General features: G+C 45.7%; 1 protein-coding gene, 1 long non-coding RNA gene and 1 other non-coding gene across 4 annotated transcripts in view; 2 read left to right on the top strand and 1 right to left on the bottom strand.

The window, feature by feature from the left end:
• The window catches only part of PRPSAP2 (phosphoribosyl pyrophosphate synthetase associated protein 2), a 49,888-nt gene extending 44,101 nt beyond the window's left edge, over positions 1-5,787 (bottom strand). Inside the window, exons 1-2 of one of the 2 annotated variants that reach the window (XM_063110303.1) lie at positions 5,716-5,787; positions 207-302 (exon numbers count right to left, since the gene is read on the bottom strand). The gene's annotated coding sequence lies outside the window, so the exon portion shown is untranslated. The remainder of the gene's footprint in view (positions 1-206; positions 303-5,715) is intronic. The other variant, XM_063110304.1, reaches the window with a different exon arrangement.
• A 514-nt stretch (positions 5,788-6,301) lies between these two features.
• On the top strand, positions 6,302-6,434 carry LOC134389850 (U11 spliceosomal RNA). The gene has a single exon (XR_010024808.1). It is a non-coding gene; the product is annotated as a U11 spliceosomal RNA (small nuclear RNA).
• Positions 6,435-7,441: 1,007 nt separating this feature from the next.
• On the top strand, positions 7,442-9,947 carry LOC134389243 (uncharacterized). Its single transcript, XR_010024690.1, has 2 exons — positions 7,442-7,584; positions 8,255-9,947. It is a non-coding gene; the product is annotated as an uncharacterized LOC134389243 (long non-coding RNA).
• The last annotated feature ends 4,570 nt before the right edge of the window (positions 9,948-14,517 follow it).

Genomic DNA, 14,517 nt, shown 5'->3' with positions numbered 1-14,517 from the left:
CATACACTCGTAGACATATACAAGGGTACCTCAAATAGCTTGTGGAAAAATAGAATTGAAAGATAACACGAAACTTTCTACGAACTTTTTAAAGTACCCTCACACAGACAAATAGAAAGTCATTTAGATTTCAGGGTTCCAGATTTATGGAAATATGTTATCACATGACAGTTTTCATAACCACTGGGAATAAACAATAAACTTACAAGAAAGGCGGAGCTGAAGAGCCCAGTGTTTTACTGTCTGCTGCTTAATGTCAATTATGGGCAACCTCCTTTTATTCTCTGACAACAAAATTCCTCCTGGATTAACACACAGAAAAATGGCAGAGCCATTAGCAAGGGTATGGACTGATCGATCCTTAAACGAAGAAGGAGTGACCCATCTACACCCAGCTTTTCCTGCAACCCCTGTTCACCACAAAACCTCCCCCTGGCCTTTCAGCTGCCTCTCAGATGCCCTGTGTCATGTCTAGAACTGATCTTGTCATCTTCATTTTCCTCAACTGGAACACAAGGTTACCCTTAAGGAAAGTTAAGTGACCACCCACATGAAAGGCAGCAGGGCACAAATAAAAAGGACCCTGGCCCAGAAGTCATCAGAGCTAAGGTTCTCATCCCCTGCACTCTGTGCTGAGTGCCTTCCCCATGCCAGGAGGGTGCTGGACTGGATGGAAGAGCAGGCCGGGGTGGGGCACCATCCCAGCAAGCCTATTGCATTTTCTCAGTCATATGTTTACTTGTGATGGCTCTGGGAAGGCTGATGGAGACTATAATTGGGCAGAAATTGAGCTGATCTTTTTTGTTACCCTTAAATGTTAATTACACGAGTAATACACAAACACATCCTCCTTATAAAAACCCAAAACATGATAGTTAAGGCTAAAGTCACTAGCCCCAATCCCAGGCTCCTCACCAGAAGTGAGGGTTCTCTTTAGTTTGATATGGACTCTTTCAGGCCTTTTCTATAATTCACACACGTGACCTCCCTAAAAACTACGTACAAAAAAAAAAGTTTCTAGAAAACAACAAAAAAAGATTTAAAAATACGTTTCCAATAAAAAGGTATCATCTTACACACCTATAACTTGTTTTGCTAAGCAACATATTTTGAAAATCTGGGTTAGAAAATTACAGACCTATTTTTCCCTTCTATCCGCTGCCTAGTCTTCCACAGCATGGATATGTCGCTTTTGGCCAGGTCACCATCCTCGACAAGCCTCCTTGTGCACACACGTGCAGTGGAACTTCTGGGTCACAGGTAGTGCAGCTCACAGTCCCCGCCAACAGGCTAGGACAGCACACTTCCCACAGAGCACCTCTTAAGGGGCTTTCCAGCTCAGACAACCCAAGATTCCACAAATGGAAACACAGCAGAGTACAACACACTTTACCTTATTAGGCCTATGGACTACAAACAGAAACCTACGCAGGACTGACCCCAAACAGACCAAGGAGGACCACCAGAGTCTACCATGGAAAGTGGCTTTGGAGCAGGGATCTGCAAACTACAACCCAAGGGCCAAATGAGGTCCCTCCAAAGCCTGCTTTTGTACAACACAGCCACACTCATTTGTTTACAAACTGTCTCTAGATACAATGATATGCAACTGGCAGATTAGCTCAGTTGGTTAGAGCATGGGATTGATAACACCAAGGTCCCGGGTTCAAGCCCTGTACCTGTGTTCAATCCCTGTCAGCCATGGGGGGAAAAAAAGATACAATGATACAGTTGAGTATGGCCTGCAAAGCCCAAAATATTTATTACCTGGCCCCTGCTTTACAAGAGAGTACAGATCTAGAAAGGCTAATGAGAATCGGGCTGTTTAATCACCAACAATCAGAGGTGGAAAGGATCTTAGATGTCTTTTAACACCATCTCTCAACCAATATATGTCTGTGTTTAGGAACAGAGGGTACAGACCCAGGAAGGGAAACAAACAAAACTAAGTCCCTTGTAGTTATAAACACAGGCTTGGGAGTCAAACTTGCATCTTGGCTCCTACTTCCCCTTAACTCACCGAGAGGCCTTGAATAAAGTTACTTAAAATCTCCTAGCCTTAATTCTCTCATCCACGCAACTGTGAAAACTGACCTCACAGGGTTACTGGAAAATTTCTGCACTTAACCCAGTGCCCTGCATATAGAACATGCTACATATGAATCAACTTCTATTATCTTGGTTATCTATCAAACAAGTACATTAATATGCATAGGGGGGGCATCTTTTTACATCCCCTAACCTTCAAATAAGAAGCTCCTTAAATTACAACAGTGTTCTTGAGAGGACTTGGAAAACTTAGAATGAAAGCATTTTAGGGGCAGGAAGAGATTTTAGCTGTAATTCAGCCCACCTCTCCTAAATTTGTTGTTAGAAGTCCATCTGAAGGATTCCTGCTATTCCTTGAATAGCCCCAGAGCCTGATCCCCATACCCACCATTCCAGATTATTCCTTAAACCACGCTGAGATTCCTATCCCTGCAGCCTGTACCCACTGGTTCTTGTCCTTCCCTTGAAGATTTATAGAAAACATCAAATTCCTTTTCCACAGGACAGTCCTCAACCTATCTCAAAATAGCTCTCTCGCCTTTGTGTATTTTCTCCAAGATATTTCCTGAAGCTTTTCCTTATCTCTCATGGTTTAAATGCCCTGCATCACCTGACTGTGGTCTCTGAAACTCCAGTCTTCAGACACCAGGCTTCTATAATCAAATCCTAACCTAAAACGACCCTCAAAATGACATGGGGCAGGGGAGGAGCATCCATTTGGAAATGACTATCAATACAACAGGTTGAGCATCCCAAATCCGAAAATCCGAAATCCACAATGTTCCAAAACCTGGAACTTCTTTAGTACCAACATGATACTCAAAGGAAATACTCACTGGAGGAGCATTTAGACTTTCGGATTTTTGAGATGCTCAACAGATAGGTATACTACAAATATTCCAAAATCCAAAAGAATCGGAAATCTGAAAACACTTCTGGTCCCAAGCATTTCAGTAAAGGAATATTAAATCTGTAGTCATGTTTTGTGACTATTCATTTCACAAGTTATTCAAACATAAGGGCCGTTACTAGTTTTAGTTCTCCTTTCTCCTGTTGGAAATTCACGTCAAGTGCTTCAACAAGCTTCAAGGAAAGTTAGGGGGTTTTGTTATTTTGGCAGCTGGCCAGTAGGAATCCCTTGACCATGGTGTTATCAGCACCATGCTCTAACCAACTGAGCTAACTAGCCAGCCTTGTAAAGTGAGTTTTAAAGACCGTCCACAGTCCACAGAAACATATCATCAGAATGGGGCTGGCAGGAGGCTCATTAGCACAAAGTTTAGTGTGAAATGTAGAGAGAATGTTCCCATATCCTCCCCCTGAGCTACAGGTGCTTTTATGCTTATCCTGAATTTCCTCTAGAATGCAGAAGAATCATTTATAACATATATGAGAACAACTCATTTTCAGAGAATCTCAGCACCTTTTAAAGAGCAAATCACACTCCTCTTTAAATGAGATTTGAGAATCAGTTAAGTCTCATGAATGAAATCACATTGAAAAAGATCACTTGCTTTGGACAGACTAACAGTCATTTCAAAACCACTCATCCGTATTTCAGAGGAGGAAGAATCACATTAAAGTGTGCTGTTGGGGCTGGCACGTTACTCAGCAGGTTGGAGCACAGCCTTATAAAACTTAAGGTCACAGGTTCGGATCCCCTTATATGGATCCAGCAGTCCAAATAAATAAATAAATAAATAAATAAAGTGTGCTGGTTTCCTCCTACAGCTTCCCCCATGTAAACACTTTCTATCCAAAGGTGGCTGGAGTAGGTATGTGAAGATTTGGGTTTGCCTCCCACAGTTTCTAGCTGCCAGGCCTTGGCCACATCCCTTGGCCTTGCTGGGCTCAGCCTTACCTTCCAGACAACAGAGATAGAAGCTTGCTAAAAAAAACTTTCCCTACCAGAATTTAAGGTCCAGGCAGCAGAGATTTTTTTTACTGTTATATTCTCTGCTGTATACGCAGTGCCCAGAACGGCACCTGGCACATGGGAGGCTCAGCAAATGTCTGTTAAATAAAGCCTGACCTCATTGAGTTGCAATGATTAACAAATGGAATTGAAAGTCGTTTGTAAACTAAAAAGCATAGACATAAAGGATTATTATTTTTATTAGTGATATACCTCACTCCAAGAAAATTTCCTTTTTCATATCAATATTGAGGAGAATTTTATTTTTATTTATTTTTATTTTTTTAAAAAAAGACGACTGGTAAGGGGATCTTAACCCTTGACTTGGTGTTGTCAGCACCACGCTCAGCCAGTGAGCAAACCGGCCATCCCTATATGGGATCCGAACCCGGGGCCTTGGTGTTATCAGCACCGCACTCTCCCGAGTGAGCCACGGGCCGGCCCTTGAGGAGAATTTTAAAGGCAAAATCTAAATCGAATTACTCTTCACTGTGACCTCAGACACTTTTCTCATCTCTCCATCAGAAAGAACATTTTCTTACAGTTAATGCAACGTTTTCTGGATGCTCTGAATTCTTATGACAAGCAGGTCATAATTCAAGGCTGCATGACCTCCCCATAGCTCAGTCTCAGTCTAATTTACAGAATAGTTTGCACAGCCTGTCTCTTAACCCACACAGAAAATGACTTGACATCCCACCGAATCCCACTTACAGTGAGAAGAAACAAACATCCAGATTTTGTCTACTGTCATATCTACCCAAGAAAGAATACAGAACTTTGATCCACTTCTGGGAATTTATCCCAGGGAAAGAAGGAAAAAGCTATATGCCTAAGGATGGGTCACTACAAGATTTTTTTGAGGGCAAGAACACTGGACATATGTACAGGCTCCACAAAGGGATAATTAAGTAAAATGCAGAATATACATTCGATATAATATTCAACACTATACAAAAGTACTTATGAATATTAACTGAAACGAGCAGAAATGCATCTCTTCTAATCACAACTGGATCATGGTACAGACCAGGACAGGAAAGAAATACGGACAAGAAGTGTACGCTTTAGTGGGGTTCAATAATGCGGATGAATTATTTTTATTTGTGCATTTAAATTTTTTAAACACTAGAGATCACACTTCCTCACACTCCAAAGCCCCGTCCCGCATTTTCATATTCCTTACAAAAGCTAAACACCTAAATTTCGGCAATATTAAAATAATCATTAATGTAATTAGTCACTAATGTGATATCATTAATGTAATATCGGGGCAAGGCATTTTAAAGTAAAATAATACCTAAAAATTACATCGCGGTCCTCCTCAGCCTTCGCTGGGGTGAGCTCGGGGTGGAACAACATCACCCTTTTGGGGGCATGAGAAACGTCCGCGACTAGCAAGGCCGAGCAAATCAAAACGAGGCCAGGGCTGGGAGCGGGCTGGGCCGGGCTCGTTTTCTGGGCTGCTCAGCCGCGGGTCCCGCAGTGAGGCTCGACTCCCGCGCGCCAGGCCACCGCCCCGGCCCGCCCCGGCCCGCCCCAGCCCGCCGAGCAAGGCAGAGGGAGGCAGGGGCGGCTGCTGGCGCGGGGCCGGACCTCCCCTGCGTAGCCTCCCCCCCGCCGGCCACCTCCCCCAGAACTCGCCCCATCGGCCGGTTGGTGCCGCGGGGCTCCGCGCCCCGGCACCTGCGCCCGCAATGCCGGAGCCCGCCGGGCCGCGCTGCCATCGCCGCTGGCTCCCGCCCGCCTACCTGGCCCCGACCCCAGCCCGGCCCCGCCGCAGCCTCCTCGGCCGAAGGAGGAAAGCGCCGAGTCTCCAGGTGCCGTCTCTAGGAGCAAAATGGCGGCTCCATGCGCAAGACGGCGTCCGCGGCGACGGCGCGGCCCAGGGGCGTGGCCAGAGCCGGGCTGCGGGGGGTCGGGGGCGTGACCAGAGCCGGGCTAAAGGGGCGTGGCCTTCTGAGAGTGAGGAGCGGGGACGCCGGGCCAGCCGGGGGTGGGGCCTGGCGGCTCCAGGGGCGGGGCAGGGCGAGGCCACGCCCGTTTGGGCCCCGGGGACGCTGCGGGCCTGGGGCGCGCTGAGAGACGACTGAGTATGAGGTTTGCAATCACAGACGTCTGAGTCCATCTTTTTGTTATCATCGTGTTTGGCAGGGCGGGAGGGCGGGTGCGGCTGGCCGGTTTGGGGATCCCTGGACCTTGGTGTCACAGCACCGCGTTCTACCCAACTGAGCCGAACGCACAGCCTGAGTTCAAGACTTTATTGGGCTGTAAACTTGGGCAAGTCACTTCACTTCTCTGAGCCTCAATTTCCTCATTTGAAAAACAGAGGATTTAAAAAAGGGCTTCTGTCGTGAGTGGCACACTAGGGCGATTCGATTGCTCTTCGTGCGGAATGGACATCAAGAGATTTCAGAAACATAATTATTTACTAGTTGGGCAGCTGGTGATCGTTGGTCCCGGCGCCCTTACTGTCTAAGAAAGTACACTCCCCACTGTGTTCTCACAAGAAAAAATAAAATAAAAAACAGGATGGAAGCATGCACCTGATAGGGTGGTTAGGATTAAACGAGACAGCACTGCAGAGCTCCTAGCACAGTTCCTGACATACAGTAAATGCTCAGTTACTATCTTCTTTTATTATCAAGGAATCGGTGCCTTTGATATCCACTACCTGAATTCTTTACACCTTAAGTATGTTTACTCTTTATCATATATATATAACATAACAAACACATACGCCTATGTAGGTAGCACTCACCAGGTGTCAGGCCAGGTCCTCTTTCAAGTGCTTTACATATCCTAAGGGTAGCACTTAGTCCTAACAGGAGTGTGACATAGGTGTTATTATTATCTCCATTGCAATAGTTGTGGGGACTGAGACACCGTGTTAAATAACCTTCCCAGTGACAAAGCTATGGGCAGAATTTCGACCCAGGGGGGCTTGCACCAACGTCTGCTCTTGAATTAACCCCAGACCGCAGCACCTCTCCAATTTGGCTTTGGATTTTTCACAAGAGTGAACATGAAATCGTTTGCCGGAGGTTGCACTGCTAGTTAGAGGCGACCCATCTTTACAGTCCGACCCATAATTGTGTACACGGAGAAGACAAGCATCTTAACTTACGAATTATCAATTAGGTGATGCCTCATGAAATAGAGTCGTTTGAAACATTTCCTTTGCCGACAACTTCACTGGAACACATGTCTTGGCGAAAAGCAAGACCCCAGAGCCCACTGATACGTCTGCATGACAAAACCGGCCCCGGCGAGGGGGCTTGCACCGACGGACCGACGCTGCAGCGCTCAGACCTCACTCAGGACACACCCACCCCTCCGCGGCGGGGCTTTGACTCCGCCCTCCACATGTCGGCGTGACTGGATCTGGCCAATCAGAGCAGTTCGTGTCTCTCGGCTCGCTGATTCGCTCCAAGGATAGGCCGCTGAGCCAATCAGAGCCCGGGAGACACAATCTCGAGCCGCCGTGCTGGAGCTGGGGCGAGGGGCTCGCTCTTGGGCTGCCCTTGCTGTTAGGGTACCAGGAGGGAAACCCCAGGTGGAAGAGGCTGAGACGAGGGGGGCTCGTAGACCAGGTCCAGCTGAATCCGAATGGGAAGTCGGTAGGTCCCTGGACTTTTGAATTATGGAAGCGGTGGGTCCCTCCCCCAAGGAAGCCGTGTGGGTTGGTTTGTGTCACCTGCAGGGTCCTGCATGTCCTGCCCAGCTTACTCCCCACTGTCCTGTCTCGCCAGCCCGGCCCCCCACCCTGGCGTGCACTTCTTCCTGCGGTCCCCTCCCCGTTACCTCCTACGTAAACTTTATGTCTAAGCCCAATTTTCACTCTCAAGCCTTCCCTAAACCACCCCCTCCCCAAATAAAACTGTTTCGTGTACTTTTCCTTGATTGAGCTTATCACGATTACTGTTTATTTGGGTGATTATTTGACACATACCCCGCCCCTGCCCTACAGACCGTAAGTCCCATGAGGGCTTCGTCTCTCTTGCTGATCACTGTTTCCCAGTGCCTGGCACAAGCGTGGTGCTCAAGAAATGTCTGTGGAATGCGTGCCCTTCCTTGGTGGAAAGGAGGTGGGCAGTAGCACAGATTTGTATGGAATTCACACCATGCAAGACAATATTCCTGAAATTTAAAAAAATTCACGCTGGTGAGCCGGTGGGAGCTGGCTCCAGCATATTACGGCTTCCAGGGTTCCACAGTGAGCTGTCCTGTTTCTCATCAATGTCCCTCGCTGCAGACACTTAGCTTGTAGTTTCCTTTACTCTGTTACAGCAGATCCTACTCTTCCATCCGCCATTCCAGACTACTGAAGTCGTCTGTAGGCTGATGTCAAGTCTCCCATTCTCTTTATCCTTGGACTTTAGACCATACGAGGAAGCAACAGTGGATATCTAGCCAAGATGACCCAACAAGTGACTGCAGCCCCAGCCACCACCTGACTGCAACTGTATGAAAGACCCCAAGCAAGAGCCACCCATCTGAACCCAGTCAAACCACAGAAAATTGAGAGAAAATAAAATTTCGTATTAAGGTACTGAGTTTGGGGATGGTTTGTTACACAACCATGGGTAATGGAGCAAGAAAAGAGAAAAAGCAGAATTTAAAGCCTATGGTCAATTCCACACTACTGCAGTTTTTAGTTAGTCCATTGATAAACTTGATAACGCCCATTTGGAGGTTTACAATCAGAGTCTTTGCATATAACAGAAGTGCTCAGCTTGCCTACAGCACATCATTGGCCATATTCGAGGACTAAATTGATGCATGTAGAATATGAATTAAGACTCTCAAGTCTAAGACATTTCCCTTTAACATTTTTTAAAGGAAGGAAAATTATCTTTACTATAACTTGATAGAATTTGTCAGCAGTGTGGTGTAACAGAAAACATAAACTTTTGGGGGTAAGTAAACATTCAGTTAATTGTAAAAAAAAAAAGAAAGAAAGAAAACAAACTTCTTCAATGATTGTTGAAAAAACAGGGACTTGACTGTCAGTCACTAGGCAGGGGTCTGCATCCTGCCTCCTGCCCATTGCAGAAATGACCATGGACAGATCTCTTCATCTCTCTGAGTTTCAGTTTTCTCATGTGAATGAGAAATTAATATTAGCAGTCATATAAGGGGCTGCAGATGAGGAATGACCTTTCCATGGAGTCCATGAGTAAGAGGCCAGCAGAGGAAGCTGTTTTGCAGATGCCTCTCCACCCTCACATCTCTGGTCATCAGGGATGAAAAACAAGCCTTCCACTTTCCCCCAGTGGAGAAAGATGGCAGCTAGTCTGACTGTGGGAGGCAGAAGAAGCCAAGACCAGGGCACCAGTCAAAGGGTTCTTCGAAATTTTTATCATCGAGTCCTTTCTCTCATCCTCCAGCTTTTCTCCTTTTTCTATTTTCCCCCAAAATGAAAAGAACTTCATTGTCTTTTGTGATTACACCAATATTTACACATTGTAAAAAAATTTTAAACAAGCAAGAAGAACAAATAAGAAAGATATTTGCCATTATCCACGTGGATAGGTAACCACTCTCTACATTTTTTAGCCTCCCTTTTCCACTTAATTTTTTGCGGACATGGTCCTATGATGATGGTTTTAGGTCTACGTCATGCCATGGATGAATGAATGCAGATGTGGGAACCAGCAACCTGGATCCGAATTCCTTCTCTTCTGCTCACCAGCTCTGTGACCTCGAGCAAGTCCTTTAACCTCTCTGCACCTGTTTCCTCATCAACAAAATGGGAATGATAACAGCATCGACCTCATAGGGTTGTCCTGATGACCAGGTGAATTATTACTGGGCAACCACCTTCTGTTAGCCACACTTATTATGAGCTATTGTGAGATGGATGGACCATTATATTTTTTTTAACCAACCTTAATTCTGGGCACTTTTTACTATTATATAACATAACCCCGTCTTTGCACTTTTGCCCAGTTATTTTCTCGCATTAAATTTTGAGAAGTAAGCTTGTTTGGTCACATTTTGTTCCCCAGAAATTTTGTACCAATTTACATTTTCACCAGAAGGGTGGAAGAGTGTCCATGTCTCTTCTTCCTCACCAACACCAGGCAATATCCATTTTTTAACTTGTTGGAGTAGGTGGTCAATGTTTCCTGGACTTTTAAAATTATTTGTCCAAATCAAGCTGCCGGTAGCTACCCTGGCCACCTCGCTAACTGACTTCATCTCCACTCATTGCCTCAACAAATACTGATTGAGTGCTTCCCTCAGGCCAGGTCCAGTGCCAAGAGCTGGGGCTACAGCAGGGAATGACAAAGCACATACCTCATAAGGTGACCACAGTAGATGAGCCACTGCATGCTTAGAGTTTAGTAAAGTCTTGCTTTACCACAGCAATAAACTATGCTATGCAAGGATACTTCAGATAGTTCATGGGGACTGACCAGTTAGCTCAGTTGGTTAGAGCACGGTGTTATAACACCAAGGTCAAGGGTTTGGATCCCTCTACCAGCCGGCTGCCAAAAATATTTTAAAAAAGAAAAAGAAAACAGTTCATGGAAAGACTTCTATTATCTTTTAATTCTATTTTTCTACAAGCTCTTTGAAGTACCCTCACCTAAGCTAAATATTTATGAGTAAATACATAGCATATTTTCTAAATATATAAATATTATTATTATTATCATCATCATGTATGGCATTCATTATCATTATACAGGTAATGATAATATCACATATTACCATCATCATTTTTAGCTATAGGACCTTTTTTATTTTTTTTTTAAAGATGACCGGTAAGGGGACCTCAACCCTTGACTTGGTGTTGTCAGCACCACACTCACCCAAGTGAGCTGACCGTCCATCCCTGTATAGGATCCGAACCCGTGGCCTTGGTGTTATCAGCACCACACTCTCCCAAGTGAGCTGACCGGCCATCCCTGTATAGGATCCGAACCCGTGGCCTTGGTGTTATCAGCACCGCACTCTCCCAAGTGAGCTGACCGGCCATCCCTGTATAGGATCCGAACCCGGGGCCTTGGTGTTATCAGCACCACGCTCTCCCAAGTGAGCTGACCGGCCATCCCTGTATAGGATCCGAACCCGGGGCCTTGGTGTTATCAGCACCACGCTCTCCCAAGTGAGCTGACCGGCCATCCCTGTATAGGATCCGAACCCGTGGCCTTGGTGTTATCAGCACCACGCTCTCCCAAGTAAGCTGACCGGCCATCCCTGTATAGGATCCGAACCCGTGGCCTTGGTGTTATCAGCACCACGCTCTCCCAAGTAAGCTGGCCGGCCATCCCTGTATAGGATCCGAACCTGGGGCCTTGCTGTTATCAGCACCGCACTCTCCCAAGTGAGCCACAGGCCGGCCCAAGCTATAGGACCTTAGAAGTCACTTCTCTCTGATCCTCCCATCCTCATCTGTAAGTGGGGAAATGCCGTCTACCTCATGGCTCTGTTGAGAGGATGGTGTGGAACCATGGATTTATGGTAATGGCAATTCACTGAAGCCCCTGCGAGGCTGAGACAGCCTCCACACAGCCCCCGCGGCAGCCCCCTCCTGCGGACAGCACCCAGCCGAGATCCGGGGCTGTGAGCCCTGCGCTGACATCCGCCCTTGGCAGCCGTTCTCGGCACTACTGGCCGACACTGTGCTGAGTCACAGCAGCACCCACCTGCCAGGACTTTTTTTCATTTCTGTAAGTGAAAAGTGCATAGTCAAGGGTTGATCCCCCAGGAGGCACCCTTAATTCAAATCTACGGGGTCCCTCCCAGGCCTTGAGCCCAGAGTTACCATAAACACTCCCTAAACCATATTTCTCTGTGTCAGCCGCTGTAATTCCCTCCCTAAGGCTGAGGGTCCCCTCTGGAGAGGTCCTTTGCCACCATCCTGCAGGCAACTTCTCCTCCCCTCTCACTGGAAGCCCCTCCTAGGGAAGCCTAAGGACAGGCAGCCTAGTGGTACTGAGGCCTGCCTTGGTGGCTTCACTTCCTGGGGCCTCCAGGGAGGAAGGCTGGTGTATTTCCTTCATATGTCATATTTGCTTGAGCTGATAGTAAACAGAAAGTTTTTTCCCCCATTCACATTCTATCATAAGTGTTTATATTAGTTAGAACTCTTGCAGTAAAACTCAATTCAAACCATCTAAATATAAAGAGCGAGGGGGGGTATTGGGAAAGGAGGGGGGGGTGGCTGATTTCCATACCCGAAAAGCCCGGGGTACAGCTTCAGGTACTGCTAGATCCAGCACTCAACTAAGCCCAGGGTTTTGTCTTTATCCACCTTGAAGTTCTGTGCTTTCTTCTTCGGTGGTTTGATCCTCAGGCAAGATCTACCCAGTAATGGCAACAGGGCCACCTGAACTTGGAGACTCACATAGTACTTCATGCTGGTGTCCTCAGTTAGAAAGAAATCCTGCCTCACCCAGAGTATTTTCAATGTCTGATGATGGACTCTGATGTCACACATATAGGTGTCATGCATGCCCTCAGGTTTCAAACATACGTGCAGGCATCCCACACACTCAATGTCCTCCATGTGGATGGCGCACACACTCATGAATTATACACACACACTCATACATTGCATACCCACCGAGCTGTCTCTCACTTACACAGATGTGACTCAATATTCACACAGGTATCTCACACACACTCGGGTCTCTCCTATCTGGATGTTTCAGCCATTCAAATGCCCACCCTCAGAGGACTAACTCATTCAGATTTGGATTACATACCACTTTTTTCAGGAACACACATACCTCTTACCTAAAACATTGCTTCTTGCCTAAAGCCATGTAATTCTGTCACAGATCACTCTTAAGTCCAATGTGTAAAAGAATGAAGTCCTCTTGTTCTCCCAAAATAGTGTAGAGTCTTTGAAAGGACTAAATCCATTCAATTATTACTAACTGCCTGTCATCAAAAAACACAGACTGAGAGAACATAATTACAACATATATATCTGACAAAGAACATATATCCAGAATATAGGAAGAACTCTTAAAAATCGATAGTAAGGTCTGGCTGGTAAGCTCACTTGGAAGAGCGTGGTGCCAATAACACCAGGGTCAAGGGTTCACATCCAGCCAGCCACACACACACAAAATTAATATTAAGGTTCAATTCACACCCATAGGTTTGTGAGAAATGCCCTCACCTGTCCAATGCCAAAGGATGGACATGGAGACACGAAGTACAGTGAAGCGAGACTTTGATGGTGGTCTTGCAAGATTGGGTGTCTGATGGGCAGGCAAGCCCAAAATGCTTACATCAAGCAATTTATTCCCTAGTACACAAGTCCCTCCCTCAGTTCCTCATTGGCTGAGTGCTATGGGATGTACGATCTTCCCGAACATCACCTAAGTTTCATTATTTCCTTATAAGGTATTTATTGTTCACTTCCTGCTGACAGAAAAGGATGGACTCAAAACAAGCCCACGAAAAAGGCCCACCAAAAAGTCCTGACCAGGGAGAAGAACCAGGAAATGAAAAGAATGAAGGCTGGTGACCAGCCACCATCTGGAGAAGTTACTTTTCACAGGTGACGTGCTGTTTCAGTGACTTTCTGGGACGTGCCTTCTCTGGGGTTGTCATACCTATAAGCTGGTTAAGCAGCTTTTGTTAGGCTGTTCTTGAAAATGAATCACTTAAGCTATTTTCTTACAGGTTGGTCATAATAATAATTAAAAAAGCAGAAAATAACAATGTTGGTGAAGATGTGGAGAAACCGGAACCCTTGAGCATTGTAAGTGGGAACGTAAGACGGGGCAGCTGCTGTGCTGCTGTGGGAAACAGTCTGGCGGCTGCTCAGAACATTAAACAGAGTCCTCACATGTATGACTCATCAATTCCACTCCTAGGTGTGTACACAAAAGAACTGAAAAGAGATGCCTTAACAAATACTTGCACAGGAATGTTCGTAGCAGCATCACTCACAATAGCCAAAAGTTGGAAACAGCCCAAATGTCCACCGACAGATGAATGGATAACAAATTGTGGTGGATCCATACACCAGAATGTTACTCACACATAAGAAGGAATGAAACACTGACACATGCTACAACATGGATAAACCCCAGCAACGTGATGCTGAGTGAAAGAAGCTAGTCACAATTGTATGATATTGCATGATTCCATTTATATGAAATATTGTATGATTCCATTTTATACACATATGGTATGATACAATACACATAGTGTATGATTCCGATTATATGAAATATCCAGAATATGCAAATCCTTAGAGACAGAAAGCAGATTAGTGGTCACCAGAGGCTTAGGGGAGGGGAGAACGAAAGTGACTAATAATGGGCACAGGGTTTTCCTTCGGGGATGATGAAAATACCTCGAGAGAGAGAGGCAGTGGTTGCACAACACTGTGAATGTACTAAATGCCACTGAATTGTATGCTTCAAAATGGGCAATGATTAAATAAACATTATTTGAATTTCACCCAAAAAATCAAGAGTAAGAAAACAAAATAGTCCAATTTTCAAAGTAGGCAAAAGATTTAAACAGGGGCTTAACAAAAGCAGGTATATAAGAGGCCAAAACAAAAAAAAAGCACA

The sequence above is a fragment of the Cynocephalus volans genome, chromosome 10 (assembly GCF_027409185.1).
Source record: "Cynocephalus volans isolate mCynVol1 chromosome 10, mCynVol1.pri, whole genome shotgun sequence".
Lineage (NCBI taxonomy): Eukaryota > Metazoa > Chordata > Mammalia > Dermoptera > Cynocephalidae > Cynocephalus > Cynocephalus volans.
The sequence above is the reverse complement of the archived record's forward strand: the minus strand, read 5'-3'. Positions and strand labels throughout refer to the sequence as shown.